Raw genomic sequence first — 15,185 nt, 5'->3', positions numbered from 1 at the left:
CACACACACACACACACACACACACACACACACACACACACACGTTGGTTTGGTTTGCGTCCCAAGAAAAACAAGAATGAAATCCCTCTTCAAAGGACTGATAATATCATTTGCCGGGTTATTACCATGGTGCACGTTGACATTCGGGACAGTAGGTAGAGTTTTGGAGGCTACCCGGACAGCACAGGTGGCTTTTTTTTTTGGGGCCTTCCAAGACACACCGCTGCCCCAGCGAGTGTATACCAAGGGTTAATTTTCTGCTAGTTTTCCATTCGAGGGCTTAAGGATCCTTCAGTAATGGAGCGGGAGGAAGCTCGAGCTCAAAAAGCGTTGCCTCGGCGTACAAGTGAACGTCCGACAGCTTGAGGAGTGCAAGTGAACGCTGCCCGGTCTCAAGGCAAACACAGGGGCTCTGTTTTTTACGGCGGCGTGTTTCCTTAACCTTTGGCAGGCCCGAGAGTTTGGACCTGGAAAACAACACTCCACCGTTAATTTTTTGACGCCCGTCAAGGAAACGAGTGTCACGAGTGAAGTGAGAGCCCACCCAACAGAGAGTATTATTAATGTGAGCGTGATCGAGGCCTCGTGGAAAGGTTGTTTTACTCACGGGACAGCTGCAGGAGGACGGGACGTTTGAAGTACTTGGTGTACCAACAGCACGGCAGCGTTTTGTTACGACTTCATCACGCGTTTAGACGTTCACGTTGGTGTGTAATAAATAAAGGCTACGTACTTACATATTCATGTTCAAATACATGATCATGACCAAGTACATTTGTACTGGTTCCTACCAGACAATAAATATCAAACTATAGAAGTGCATCATTTCCATTTGCAAATACAGACGCCGCATCGAACGGGAATTTTGTTTAATTCACGATTTAGCAGCAAAACAAAGTGTGGTTTTAGTGGTTTTGATATACATTTCTGAGCATCTAAGAAATCAATATTATTGTGGATTAATGTGTCGCATAAAAGTCCCTTAGTGTCGTCATTATTCATCATAATCCTACAGTTTAAGGTCAGTGGCAGATGGAATAGTTGTAAGAGGCCAAGAGTTGTGTCTCTCATTCTGCTCTTTATTTATAAAGGCCTAATGGACAATAGTTGTATTCACAGACTGCTTGTGTTGGTTGGAACAGCATGAAGTGTATTTATTAATTTATTGTCTATTCAGAGTCAAATAGATCATAAAGCAGGGTATGCTTTAGGGCGTGGCTACTGTGATTGACAGGTCTCTACCACAGTCATATACAGCGTCTCTACGTAACTCCGCATTCCAAATATTCGTAACCTCTGTTCTTTGGCTGCAAAAGAAACAACATGGCGACGGCCGTAATCCAAGATGGCGACCATGAAATCTCCGAACTCAAGGCTTCTAAACATCAGTACACAAACCAACGGGGGACGTCTCCATGACTACGTCCACTTATTATATTCAGTCTATGTAATTAGCAGCTAAATCAAATCATGAAAACCAAACACCCGATCAGCTAGTCCTGCTAGCTTAGCTAGTCCTGCTAGCTTAGCTAGTCCTGCTAGCTTAGCTAGTCCTGCTATTTTAGCTAGCTGACAGGAACTGCAATCTCATCGTTTTGAATCCTGTGGAATTTAAACTACATGTGGTGACTGTGATTCAGTGAGCAGGGTCCTCCTTCAATCAGAGGATCGGCGGTTTGATCCCTGGCTCCCTTGGTCATGATGTGTCCTTGGGAAATACACTTTCCCCCAAAAGTGTCCCCGTAGCTGCGCCTACAGTGTGTGAATGTGTGTGAATGTTAGTTAGTCCTGATGGGCAGGTGGCACCTCCAATCAGTGTATGAATGGGTGTGAATGGGTGAATGATGTCATGTAGTGTGAAAGAGCTTTGAGTGGTCGGAAGACTGGAAAAGCGCTCTACAAGTACAGGTCCATTTACCAGATTCAAAGGCATTACCATGAAGATTGTTTTTTGTTTTCGTCCGTATTAGAAATGTGAGATGGACAGACGGATACAACAAAACAAAGATAAGTTTAATCAACATGAAGGTTCGTTAAACAAACTAGTACAAAAGGCCCATTCGCAGCGTTCTCTGAAGATTGTCCAGTTTTCTTCTCAGCATGTGTTTTAAAATTCATGTTTTTATAGCTGCAGCACATTAACATCTTTCCACAGAACCCCGACTGCAAATGACTCTTTCATTTCCTTTTCTTATTAGCAAACCTCCTGCACATTATTTGTGTTTTGCTATCCAACTCCAGCCGCTGGCTCCAGCTCAGGACACATGTAGCTGCACGCCGTAAATAAACGTGTTCTGAGCTTTTTGTTTTCCAGTGTTTTTACAGCGTCATTGCGCCGAGGCCTTGTGCCGCAAACATCTATGATCGGCACTTTGTGCTCGAGCTCTGCAAACAGAGCCAACCGACAGATGCAACAATGCAAACATCTGTTACAGTTGAGCGGTTATTTTTAGAGGATCTTTGTTTATGAGAGCCAGCTCAAGCAGAATACAGTAGATTGGGAACAGCAAATCTGTTAGAACTGACTTTAGTGGTCGTTTGAGATTTACTTTACATAAGTTACTGCCCTGACTACTTTTAAAAAAAGTGATTGTACTAAAGTTTAGTTGGGATATTGTCATATTTTTTATTATTAATAGTTTGTTAATGAGGTTGTAGTTAATGAACTGTTATTTTTACGGTCAGCGTCATTTATGTTTCATTTGTAAAATGTCTTGCTGTGGATTGAGACTCAAAAAAACAAAGTCAAGAGATTCCTATCAAAACTGTAAACAAAAACCAAAGAAAAATAAATCACTGTAAATATGCCATTATCTCATTTTTGTAAATCAAATATCATTACATTTGCCTCAACATTAAGTATCAGTCGGGCTGCAATAACAGCAGTATTATTTGAGAGAAATGTTACTTGTATTGCTGTCATAACAGTTATCATAGTGGCTCTGATTGTGGATGACGTGGAAATAAATTACCCTCAGCTGGCACTGGGAGTCTCCCAAGTACAATTACTCTGTTTACATGCAGTAGTAGGGGAGGGAAATTGCTTTTGAAAGCGCTCTTTAAGGTCATGCTTTTGTTGCTGTGCGTAAGCCCAATGTTTACCCGAGTATTTTAAGGCAACTGAGAGCCACGCCACGCATCAACAAGTGTCTTAAACGACTGCACAAAGGGCCCGTTTTCAGACCGACTGAGGCAAAAGAAACGCTCGCCTAATCCTCTGGAAGAGGCTCCCGCCGCCGAGCACCCCGGCGAGGCCCCTTTAACAAGGTGCCGAAGTCTTTTAAGCGCCGAGCAAACAAACAAACAATCATTCGCTGCACTTCCTGGACTCGGTTCCCTAAACAACTGCACGCAAGAAGCATCTGCCCGGCGGCACGTCCAAAGCTGCCGCGCGGTCATCTGTGTGTGATTATTCCTTCTGCACGGGAATTCCAATGACGTGCTGCGCTGGCGAGGCAGTGCTACCCCTCTCTGAAACAAGCGGGGGTTTATTTTCGAGCCTCTGCCTTTTCTCCACGGCCAGATTGCCCGGAGAGATTGGCTTTCTCCGGGCTGTGTAACAGATACCACCTAAATCATTAGGGCTCATTCATTGCCATGTGCCACTCTGCGGCTCAGGTTCCTGCGACCCCGAGGTCAAGCGGCTGAGAGCTCCCTGACCTCCAGCACTTCCTCCGAATATTAACAGGGTAGTTATGTAGTCAAAAGCCCTGATATAGAACATTGGTTCATTTAGATAATAGCCAATCAGGCGGAGCGGCGAGGAGTGCAGTGATCTCCACAGGATGGCTGGGCCTTCATGTGGCTTACTGAGGGCATAATGACAGCAAACAGAGGAAGCGTAGGCCTCTCTGGCTGAAATTATGTGGTCACATGCCTGCTGGCTGTAATGCTTTCCTTTAACCCAGCTAAGTTGGGCTCCTGATGGGGGGACCAATCCAGCCAGGCGCTATTATGAAGATGAATGTTGTGCAGTTTAAGGGCCACCGTGGTGAAAAAGACATTTACCGTGAGCCTCCGCACACGGTGCTATTCCGAAACTAAAACTTTAAAGGACATTTGCGTGAGTTGAAACTTGAAATGATTACATTGTGGTGAGAGAAGTCTGTGTGTGCTTCATCAGCACGGCCCTGTTCCACTCATGGCAAATTACAACTCTCTGGTGTCGAAGCCTCTCGGAGGCGCTATGCCTCGCTAAAAGGAAATGGTCCCTTTTGAAATCGCAATGAAATGCAATCAGCGAAGCGTCTTTTAATAGTTTGATTGTGGCAATTCAGTTGGAAGTTATCTAAAGCAATCCTGTCCTGTTTGACTGCCAGCTGTTCACGCACCGCCACGCTATCGGGCCTTTAATCAGGGAAACATGGCTGTGTGTATGTGGAGCTGAAATGGAGCGTGGCGGCCGCTCGAGGCTCTCGGGAGACGGACAGCAACCACATTGTCACCCCTTTTGTGCTCAATCGTCCGTGTGCCGCAGGAGCAGAGATGTGAGGGGAGGGTGAGAAGTTGTCGGACAGCCGAAGAAAAGATAAGAAGTTGTTTTCTTTTAACTCACAAGCCAGTTAGAGAGAAACTGCGGGTTGATCACTACGAGTGACAACCATCCCCTCGCACATAGTCCATTAGGAGGCGACTTCTCTGGTTGTCTATAAAATAATGACCCTACTTTTCACTTGATTTATTACCTCAGTAGAAATTGTAAAGATCAGTTTATGTCTCAATCTCTAGTTTCAAGTCTTCTTCAATGCAGCATGATGTTCATTTAGTAAATTATAGTCCATAGAGTCAAATAGACCATAAAGCAGGGTACGCTTTAAGGCGAGGCTACCTTGTATTTTTCCTATCAGAGAAGTACACGGTGTATTTACCACAACATCATTCCTCTGCAGTCCAAAAATGGTCAACTCTGTTCACTGGTTGCAAAAAAAACAAGATGGCAACGGCCAAAATGCCGAATCAGGTCTTCGAAAGGCCAGTCCAGAACCCAAGACAACGACCTTGACCACTTCTTACACCCAGTCTTTGCTGTAGGCCTGGCTTTGTATTACGGTCTTACTAGGAAAAGAAATGGTGGAAAGCAACAGACTCAATGAGCTGTGAAGATATTTCTACAGCGAAGGACGACAGGTTCCAAAAGCGTTACTAGACTCTTTCCTTCTTGACGCCGTTGGTCACTGCCGAGCGGTTAACACCTACTCTGTGTGCGAAATGTTCCACTGGTTTGGGTTCATGCACCACAGTCACATCGGACATTCCAACTGCAGCAGAAAACAAAGGGAAGCAGTCATTCTGCAGAGAACGTGAGATAACGAGCCTCCCTCGTCGCCGTCGGACGCTCCCACACGGAGCCCGAGGGATCGCCATCCTGAGCCTGAATGCACGACAATTACAGCCCCATTCTCCCCCGACCTCAGTGAGTAAATAAACACCAAGAAAACCAGTGGATAATCATCGCGGCCACTTTTGTCTCATTGCGGAATCGAGAGAACGCACAGAGGCGGCCCTCCACTATAAATAGTCGGCGGCAATCAAAGAAAATAAATGAACTGTCAGAGCACAAGTATTCACAAGCACGACAAAATGTTAAGTAATTATAAGTAAATTTGTTGCATTTCTGAGTAAGTGGTAGCAGATAGGCCTCTGACAGGGAGGCAGTTGTGTGTGACGGGCTGATTTAGAACGCTAAGGCTGCCCGGCTCTGTGTAAACCCTCAACCCCAGCAACAACAACAGCAAAGAAAGAAGAAGAAAAAAGCCCCACTCCACATCCCACACTGACCACATCTCAACGGGGAGGAACGCTAAAGACCTCTGCATGGCCATTACACACACTTAGCCGCACATCAAGGAGCGCTCGGCAGCTGTGCCACTCCAGCTACCCCCCCAAACCCGCACAAATGGCTATTTGTTTGTCTGTTAACGACCTCGGGGCGTTTTTTTTTTTTTAGACATCTTCCACTTTGCTTTTCTTCGCCCACGTCTCCACGCTGACTTTCTTCAAAGTTGTTTACGGAAACGAATTTTGACTGACTGCGCAGAAAAAAAAAGAAATGCGTAATGGAAAATTGACAAGCATAACATTATCCGCGCTCATTTGAGAGGTCTGAAGAAAATGTAGCATTCGGGTGACTCGAGACGCTCCCCACGTTACCATATTTGTGCACCATATGACATGATTTATAGACAATCATGTGATGATTTACATCTTGTTGTTGGCCTCATTCATGTGGCTTACTGAGCAGGATTTGCAGAGCCCGCCTCGCTGATTACAGAGAGCATTGCGCTGTTAAAACAATGCAATGCACTGAGAAACTCTTTATAATCAAGGACTATTTTTAGCTATTTTGAATCTGAGAGTAATTGTGGCATTTGTTCAAAGTCGTTGTCAGAAATCTTAAACAAGACAGATACACAGTGAGTGACTGGAGCAGAGAACAGCAGTTGTGTTTAACCAGCCCAGTCACCAGAATAAGAATTTCTGCAAACCACAGATACAGTGAATGTGAATTTGTATTTTTTTTTTATGTGGACGTTTTGGCATTCTGGCAGAGCGAGTGATGTAGTATTATGGAGAGGCCATTATCGAGAGTTGCATGGTAAAGTGACGAGTATAAAGGGCGAGAACGTCCACAATGATAGGAGGGACTTTCACCCAGGAGAATATAAACCAAAAGTAAACGTTGACTTTATGCTTGTTACGAAACATTACGTAAGAAGGTCCGCTGAGGTCGGTTGGTATTTATTCACTTTGTTAGGTAGCTACCTTGTTACGCTACCATGTAAGGCAAAACTTTTTAGGCTACCTTGTTATGCTACCTTTTGAAGTTACTTTGTTTAGCTACGTTGTTATGCTACCTTTTTATGCTACCTTTTTTTGCTACTTTGTTAGGCTGTGTTGTTATGCTACCTTTTTAGGCTACATTGTTGGTCTATACATTACCTTGTTACGCTACCTTGTTACGCTACCTTGTTACGCTACCTTGTTACGCTACCTTGTTACGCTACCTTGTTACGCTACCTTACGTTATTCTCGCTACTCAAACCATAATGTTTTTTCAAACCTTAACCTAACGAGTGGTTTCACAATGTCAACCACATGTTGTTGTGCATATCTGCTATGTGAAACATATTAACAAAATGATTGTTTGCTTTAGAAACGTCCCCATTCTTCATGGTTTGCAGAAACAAACACTGCCAACATTCTTTTTGGACTGGTTTGGTTCACCTAAAGAGTGTAAAGGTGGGACTTTCCAGAGCCATGTGGCGGCAACCTCCTCCTCCCCACAACTCCTTTTTGGAGCTACTCAATGGGACAATAAGCAAATGACAGATAAGGAATGATTTGCTAAAAGCAAAACCTCAAAAATAAACAAACCATTACGCTGTGCCATGGGAGAGCTGGGTTAGCGCTTCTAATTCAGGTGAATTGCAGACAAATTTCCCCCGGCTGGCACGCTTACAGCTGTAATAATACAGAGCGGGCTGCAGAGTGTCCGGGCCGCAGACCGGCCTGCACAGTGTCCACACATGGCCAGAGTCTGGCAGCAACACCTCCCATGGCAGACCAGGGTGCATATTATTAACATATGTTATGTTCAAATGTAATTAAGGTACTTTTTTATATTACAGGTAACCTTTTTTCATTTATTTTTTACATAATGTCAATCCTAAAAACACGTGTAAATAATACACTACTTGGATTGTATGCGTGTGTGAGTGTTGCGCAAAGCATGGGCCGAACCCAGATCAGAAAGAATCAGCGGGGTTAATTTGTCCCGTGTGTTGTCTTTACCAGGAGCGGCGTGTTTATTTTCTGTTTCTTCGGTTTCAAAGCATGGGCACAAAACTGCAAAGGAAACACGACCGATTAAAAGTAAAGCGCTTTGATTGAACGTTGTGTTCCAGCCTGTGGCACAAACATCTGCAGTCTTTTGTCCTTTTATAGGGATCGTAATGACCTGTTGGGATCACTCGGCCTTAAATGATGTGTCGCAGGAATTACACTTCAGAGACATGTATGCCTCACCGTTACCCGGAGTCGCATTATGTAAAGCACATTTAACGGTTTGGATGTTTACAACTGCTAGTATTTGAAGCTTTGATCGCTTAAAAAAAAAGAAGAAAAAGCAGCTCTCACTTCTGATTAAGCTGAATGTGAACAGCGAAGTGGGAGTTCTGCAAAGATGCCAGATCATCCAGGACATGTTCACTTTGAATACCCCCCTCCCCAGTCAGCGGGGTCACACACTCTGATGCATATTTTTCACCCGTGGTGGACACAGTTCGGAGTCCGAGGAGCACTCCGCTCATCAGCGGGCCCCCGGACCGGCCCGGTGTGTGCGCCGCGCGCGGCGGCGGCGAGCAGAGCAATGACACGGTCCCAAGCGCCTTGATTGCAGGCATCTTGAAAAGATCTGTCCGGCTCGGGCTCACCACAGGTCCCCCTTTCAGTGGGCTGTCATTACCGCCGAGGTGAGCTCTCACACGCCGACCCACACACACACACACACACTGACGCACACTGGAGGATGAATGAGCGCACTGAGGCCTGGGCCTGATCAAGCGAGCGGCGGCTCGGGAGTTGGTGTAAGGAAATCCTCTGGTGGGACTCTCGGAGCACATTAGAGCGATCGGGCCCCGGCCCCGGCTCCGGAGCCGCGCAGCTGCAGGGGGAGCACACTGGGCCAGTATTTCAGCCGCTGCTAAACGCCCCGCCGCTTTCTTCCCAACATAAATACGTTAGCCAAATTGGTAGAGAGAAGAGAAAAAAAGAGGCTTCATTTACTCATTTCACAAATATTCTGTGTATCGGGGATTAATTACTTATGCAGACGTTCATCATCAAATAGCAAATGTGAGGCGGAAGCAAACAAGGACCCACCGCCTTCATCCAGGAGGCCGGCGGAGCGGATAAAGCTGCCCTTTCATTCAGTGTCACTATGTCATTCACTCGGTAGAGATCGTTATTAACGTCTGCGTACTTTCAGTGTGTGTGTGTGTGTCTGTCTGACAGGTGTGCTGCACCTCTCCCTCATAGACTTAACACATGCAATCAGAGACTGTTTGTAAACAGTCTGTCCTTTCTCAAAAGGGCCTCGGAGATTTGCTCAAGGAAGTGAAATTGCTGCAAAACGACCTCATTTGGCACCGGGCTTCAACTCGTATGCTTGAGTGAGCGTAATTGCTGGTGCTGGTGGTGGGGGTGGAGGTCCAGCTTTAGGTTTGCTATCTCTGGGCATTCCTTCCCCTAATAACAACTGCGAGTGAAATCCAAACCCGCTCCGTGTTTTGCTCCGAGAGAGGTGATTAGCCCGGGGGAAGTGAGGATTTCAGATGCCCCTCATCGGGCCGCTCTATTTACGCTCGCTGGAGATTTATCATAGAGTTTTGCCATTTCACTCTAAATGGATTAGGCCCCGCGCGTTCTGTTTCGGAGCAATTGCGCTCAAGTGGAGCGTGCGCGCAGCTCTCGGAAACGTGGTTTCATTATTGGACATTATCTTTTTCCGTTTGCACAACAAGCACGCACGGGTGTAACCGGCCTCCTCTGGTGGTCGGCGAGAGAAAAAGACAACGTTACCGTTGGCTCAAAACCGACCTCACTGTGGAGGCCGAGGGCTGAGCCTGAGCTTTCGTGTCTACTACTGGTGGAGTGGTTGTGTGTGTGCGTGTGTGTGTGTGTGTGTTAGCAGACGTGACCCGGGGCCAGGCGCTTCATGTCGGGGGTGTCAGGCCGCCCCAGCCGTAGCTGTCAACGGCGATGCTTTATGGGAGCATTTCCTCCGCCGCCCTGACATGTGCTGTCACCTCGGTGTGGTAGACACTTCCATCTGCCCGCTAACAGCCACCGCTGTCAGTAAACACACACACGCTCAGGAGAACACCCACTATCAGGTATCCCCCAACACACACACACACACACACACACACTCACACACACTCACCCCTGTTGTCTGCCAAGAAAACGATCAGGATATACGGGATTAGGACTATTTCAGCCGTTGACAGCTTTTCACCGGAATAATTTAACGACTTGGCTCTGAAGTCGGAGACATTTTTCATCACATATCATTTTGAAGTGTGTGTTGTCTTTGCTGCTTCGCAGAGTGCATTCACTGATAAGGGGGCATGAGGGCCAATATGGATGTTATTACTGAGAGAACTAGCACACGATATCAGCAACTGACAACTTCAGTCCGTCTTTATGTGTTCAAGGTTCTGTTTGGGGGGTTTTGCGCAGACACCTCCCTGATATCACTAAAGCACTGTGAATGGGTACCAATGCTGTTCTGTGTTTAATCAAGCCCTCCTGTCCTGGGCCATTCACAAACCACAGCAGGTTGTAATGTCTCCAGCCAGGAGGCACTTTCTCTTGCAACTTGTCTTTCTTAAGTTTCCATGAGAATCTGCTTTTGAGCACCTTTTACCAGGGTGGAGATGTGAGATGACATTTTTAAGGTGCTCTGTGAACATAAAGAACATAAAACGATAGACACCCCTTGTCCACACACCAGTGCAGCTCTTCTCTGAACTCAACGATCCCTCTTCGGTTCGGTTGGCGTCGAGCAGTAAGACGTCAGCACCGTACTGTGAGAATGTTGATGTCCTCATTGTTGATGTCTCATTGTTATTAGAAATCCGTCCGATGATGGTTTACATCTTCAAAAGCCTTTAAAGTTTTTCTTTGAAATGCTGTAGTTAACCAGGTGGGAAAGACTTTAGCCATTTTATTAGTGTAGCTTTAAGTGTGACAATGTTTGTCCACTAGCTTGACAGATTGTTCCAAACATCATTGAAAGGATTGAAATTGATCAAAACAAAAAGGTTACCCTGATCTATCAAAATAGGACGAGAGTCCCATCAGCTTCAGATTTGGCATTAATGCCAATATAGCCACATGATAAACTATAGAAAATGCAGTTAAAAGGAAATTTGAGAAATGTTTCTTCTGGATCAAACTGATCAAATGTAAGACAAAAAACAAAACCTAGGAAAGTGCAGAAGAGACGTATAGTAGAGTAAATATCTGCATGTAAACATTAATGTAACATTTAGTATTTTACTCTAACATAAAGTATAGCCTAGCATGATAACGGTACATAAGTACACAATAGGATGAACATACATTAATACATACACACAATATATTTAATTCAAGTGGATAAAAGAAAGTGCACAGCCCAAACACGAAATAAAAAAACCAAGAAATAATCCGTAAACTGTATTTGCTTTATGCCATACAGTATCTCAGCAAAGTGATGAATCCGGCTAACGGTGTTCTGAATGTGTTGAGTAGCAAACACCGGGATTTCAGTCTTTTCCACTTCCTGTTACAAGGGTCACCTCCCCGCCCCGGGAGGACCACCCCTCTGTCAGGGCCCCGGGAGGACCACCCCTCTGTCAGGGCCCCGGGAGGACCACCCCTCTGTCAAGGCCCCGGGAGGACCACCCCCCTGGAGCGGCAGGACACGCTGTTTGTAGAGGCGTGATGAATTGGCCGCATGCTTGAACCCAAAGGTTGGCAAATTAACAGTTAATTAGCGCTTGATAAATGACAGATCGACACAAGCCCTCCACCGCTGCGGTCCGCTCTCTCTCCCGCTATCTCGCCGAGGCAAGTGTTTATGTGCTGGTAACAAGTGTCGGGGCAGACTGTTATGTCTGCGTTTTGTCACACGCCGCGATTGCTCTCAGATGTGGCCCCCTCCTCCGTCCCCTTCACAGCCACCCACCGACCGACCCCCACCACCCAGACCCTTGTTCAGCCCTGCACCCATATACCTCTGGTACACCCCAATGGCGTGGACCTGCTCACCCTTTCACCTGGCTATGAACTAAATATTGTCAAAATGGTACAGTTCTATCAAGTTAAAGTTCCTCTCATGGCATTGATTAAACCCAGAAGAACTGCTGATTAAAATTAACATATTTAGCAATTGAATAATTCCATCCAAAATGGCTGAGATGTAACTCTACACCCAAGCTACTTGGGAACTGTAGTGTGCTAAGCTATAATATAAAATAATATAAAGTGATGAATCCGTCTTACGTTGTTCTAAATGTGTTGAGTCGCAGTAATCAACAAACACCAGGATATCAGTATTTTCCACTTCCTGTTAAAGGGTCACATCCATCTTTGGAAAGATCACGGTGCAGCCAAACAAAGGGAGCAGACGATCCATGATATAAATTATAATATATATTGTATATCCAACAACAAAAACAAATCATTGCACACTTAATTCTCTTAATTCCATTGACTAAAATGCTCCTAACTACCATGGTAGCACATCCAAATGACCTGCACTTGTGTACAGTGTACTGCACTGTAGAATCTAATATATGTAAACATTGTTACGTGTTGCGGACACGGCGACTCTGTCATCTAACCATCAAGTAAACACAAGCTGGCGGGTCGGCCTCACGGATGTCGAACGAGCAAATCCCCGCAGCAGAGATGTTGAAGGCACCGGTCCAAGGATCGGTTGGATGATGTGATCGTCGTACGGGAGCGGACGCAACAGTGCCAAGCTTCAATAAATGTGATGTGGAAAATGCATCTGTTTTTTCGGTGGGATATTTCTAAAGCATTGCTTTTGAAAACCTGACTTTCCTCTGGAAGATTGGCTGGAACGTTGCGATTTGAATATCCTCTCACACTCTTTGTCACCCTTATCGTGTTTGAGACTCATTGTCTTTGGTTACCAGCTAGCGGAAATGCTCGGCCATGGCGTTGATCGTTTATTTCGCTCACGTTATGTCTCGTAGCATAAAACCCACCATGTGGACATGTTAACAAGGTTAAAAACCTGATTTTCATTGGACGTCAACACGTCTGACGTTCTCTTTCCCTCCACGAGGAATGATTCTGGGCATGATAATTGCATTTCTGCTGCTGGATCGTGTTCCCACCATGAGTGAAGGAAGCCATAATTCCAGGCCTAATGATGTAAAATTGGAGGCACGTCCTGTGCTCTTGACATACACATGTGAGTGCAGAGGAAGACCTATTTAACCCAACAATGCTAGCATATAATAGTCGCTGGCAATGGGCTGGAAATGGCCTCGTATTTAGAGTCGTCGTGGCAGAAGTGAATAAGTAGAAAGACCTATTAATGTTAGCGGTCCCAAGAATTCATCTCCCTTTAAACTTCGCCTTGTGTATTTTTCCTTTCACGAAGAATTTATATGAACAAGACGGCCTTTCTTGCTTGTCCCTGTGAAAAAAAAGGAAAAAAGAAATGCTGGATATTTTGTTATTAGGTGCAAATTAGTGTCAGTTAAAGTCTGTTTCCTCCCCCGATGTGTTCTTTACTCAAGGGCGGGGAAGGTCACTTCCAAATGAGAAGCAAGCGAAATTACACAATAACACTGCGTTGGCCTCCCCATCTGTCACCTTAAATGGCGTTTGATTGAGTGCTTCTGAGGGGAGAAGACAGTATTGTGAAATACGTCTCAAACTGCTTTTGAGTCATTCATGTTTCAGCGCGGGGGGGGAGGGGGCATGTATGAACATTCATTACTGCGGACTTGGCACGGGAGGGGGAGAAATAATGTGTTTCAGCTCGGTGAGTGACTGCCAGAACAAAGTACACACACAGAGCACCTCCTGGAGAGGGCCGTGGCTATTCGCTGAATTCATGCGTCTTTGACGGCCTTGTTTTCCAATTCTAATAAAAACAGTTGGTGGGAAATCGACGCGGCCACACCTGATTTCAGCAAAACCTGATTTGTTTCAGGCTTTATTTCCCCCTCCTCGGATCATTTCTTTTGAAAAGGCTTATCGGGGACATAGCATTCATCACCTTTGAATTAACGGCAGCGAGAAAGCGGGAAGAAAAAAAAAAAGCAGCCTTCCAGCGAGCAGAGACCCAACAGACCTGGAAGGTGATCATCATCGTTATCCCAGAGTCCCTGACTCGTATCGCTCAACCTCGGCGAGCGGACACCGCCAGACTCCCGAGCCAAGCGTCCGCCAATGTTTGGGCCCCGCCCCCTTTTTACCCATCCGAAACGGAAACAATCTGGTTCTGTCCTGGACAGCGAGGCAAAAAAAAGGCCCCTGCTTGTGTGTTCTAGTTTCTGGGTGCCATTTTATGTTTGCTGAGCGCCGGCCGCCATGCGTCGCCAACCTCAGCAGCATTACTCTCATTGTTTCATGGTTAGTTTGACACGCGGCTAATATTCAGATGGCAGGAGTTGGAGCCAGCAGGCCGTGGAATATGAAGTGAAAATATGGGAGGTCTGCAAGTGTGTGTGTGTGTGTGTGTGTGTGTGTGTGTGTGTGTGTGTGTGTGTAAGAGAGTAGGGGAGGGGCATCTGGAGTCTGCCAAACAGTTCCTGACAGAACAGTGCCTCTCTTGGCCGTTTCCTTCAAACAGCAATCAGGCAGAATCAAAGCAGCTGCTCTGCTCTTGAATACTCCAATTGCGCTAATCAACTCCGTTTAGCAGCTCCTCGACCCGAGGGGGGTTCACCACACCGCCTGCTGAACACACACACACACACACACACACACTGGGTGCAGTGGGACTCAGGCCACCATTCCAGAGGCCGGTCAGAAATAATAACACTTATTTTATTAGGGCCTGTTGGAACACATGTTGAAGAGAAGGCGGGGAAACGGTGACTGTTACAGGTTCTCACAAATCATCCTGCTCACCTCTGGTAGAACGCAGCAAGGGGAGAGAAAATTGCCACATTATTCTCCTTGGGTCTGTTTCTCTGCAGCAGCTGTTGTGTCTATTGTACATGGCAATTCCAGTCCAAACAACATGGCACTAATCCGCCCAATTTCCATCCGCTCAGACGACACCAATTCAGGTTAATCTTGCTTGTTGAAAGCTGCGCCGCGGTGATCCAAACAAACGTCTGCTGCAGGTTTTTTCTCCCGTTCCTCTGGGATGCTCTGGTTAAAAAACAAAAAAAAACAAAAGAAAAACAGCGCTAATTGTTTGGACTTGCCGGGGCGATTTCAGCCTGCAAATTCATTTTGCGACTCGCTGTGATCACCGTTACATACATCCTAACATTTAGCAACGGCGGAGGAAGTGAAAATCGCACAGAAAGTGTTTCAATGTGGTCTGGCGGCGTAGCCTTGGCCCTGCGAGAGACTTCCTCTGTGAAGTATTTAATGTTGGAAGCGCTCTCCTCTCTCTCCAAACACAGAGCACCTGGGACAACAGC

This window comes from Taurulus bubalis (genome assembly GCF_910589615.1).
Source record: "Taurulus bubalis genome assembly, chromosome: 5".
NCBI lineage: Eukaryota > Metazoa > Chordata > Actinopteri > Perciformes > Cottidae > Taurulus > Taurulus bubalis.
Note: the sequence above shows the minus strand (reverse complement) of the source record.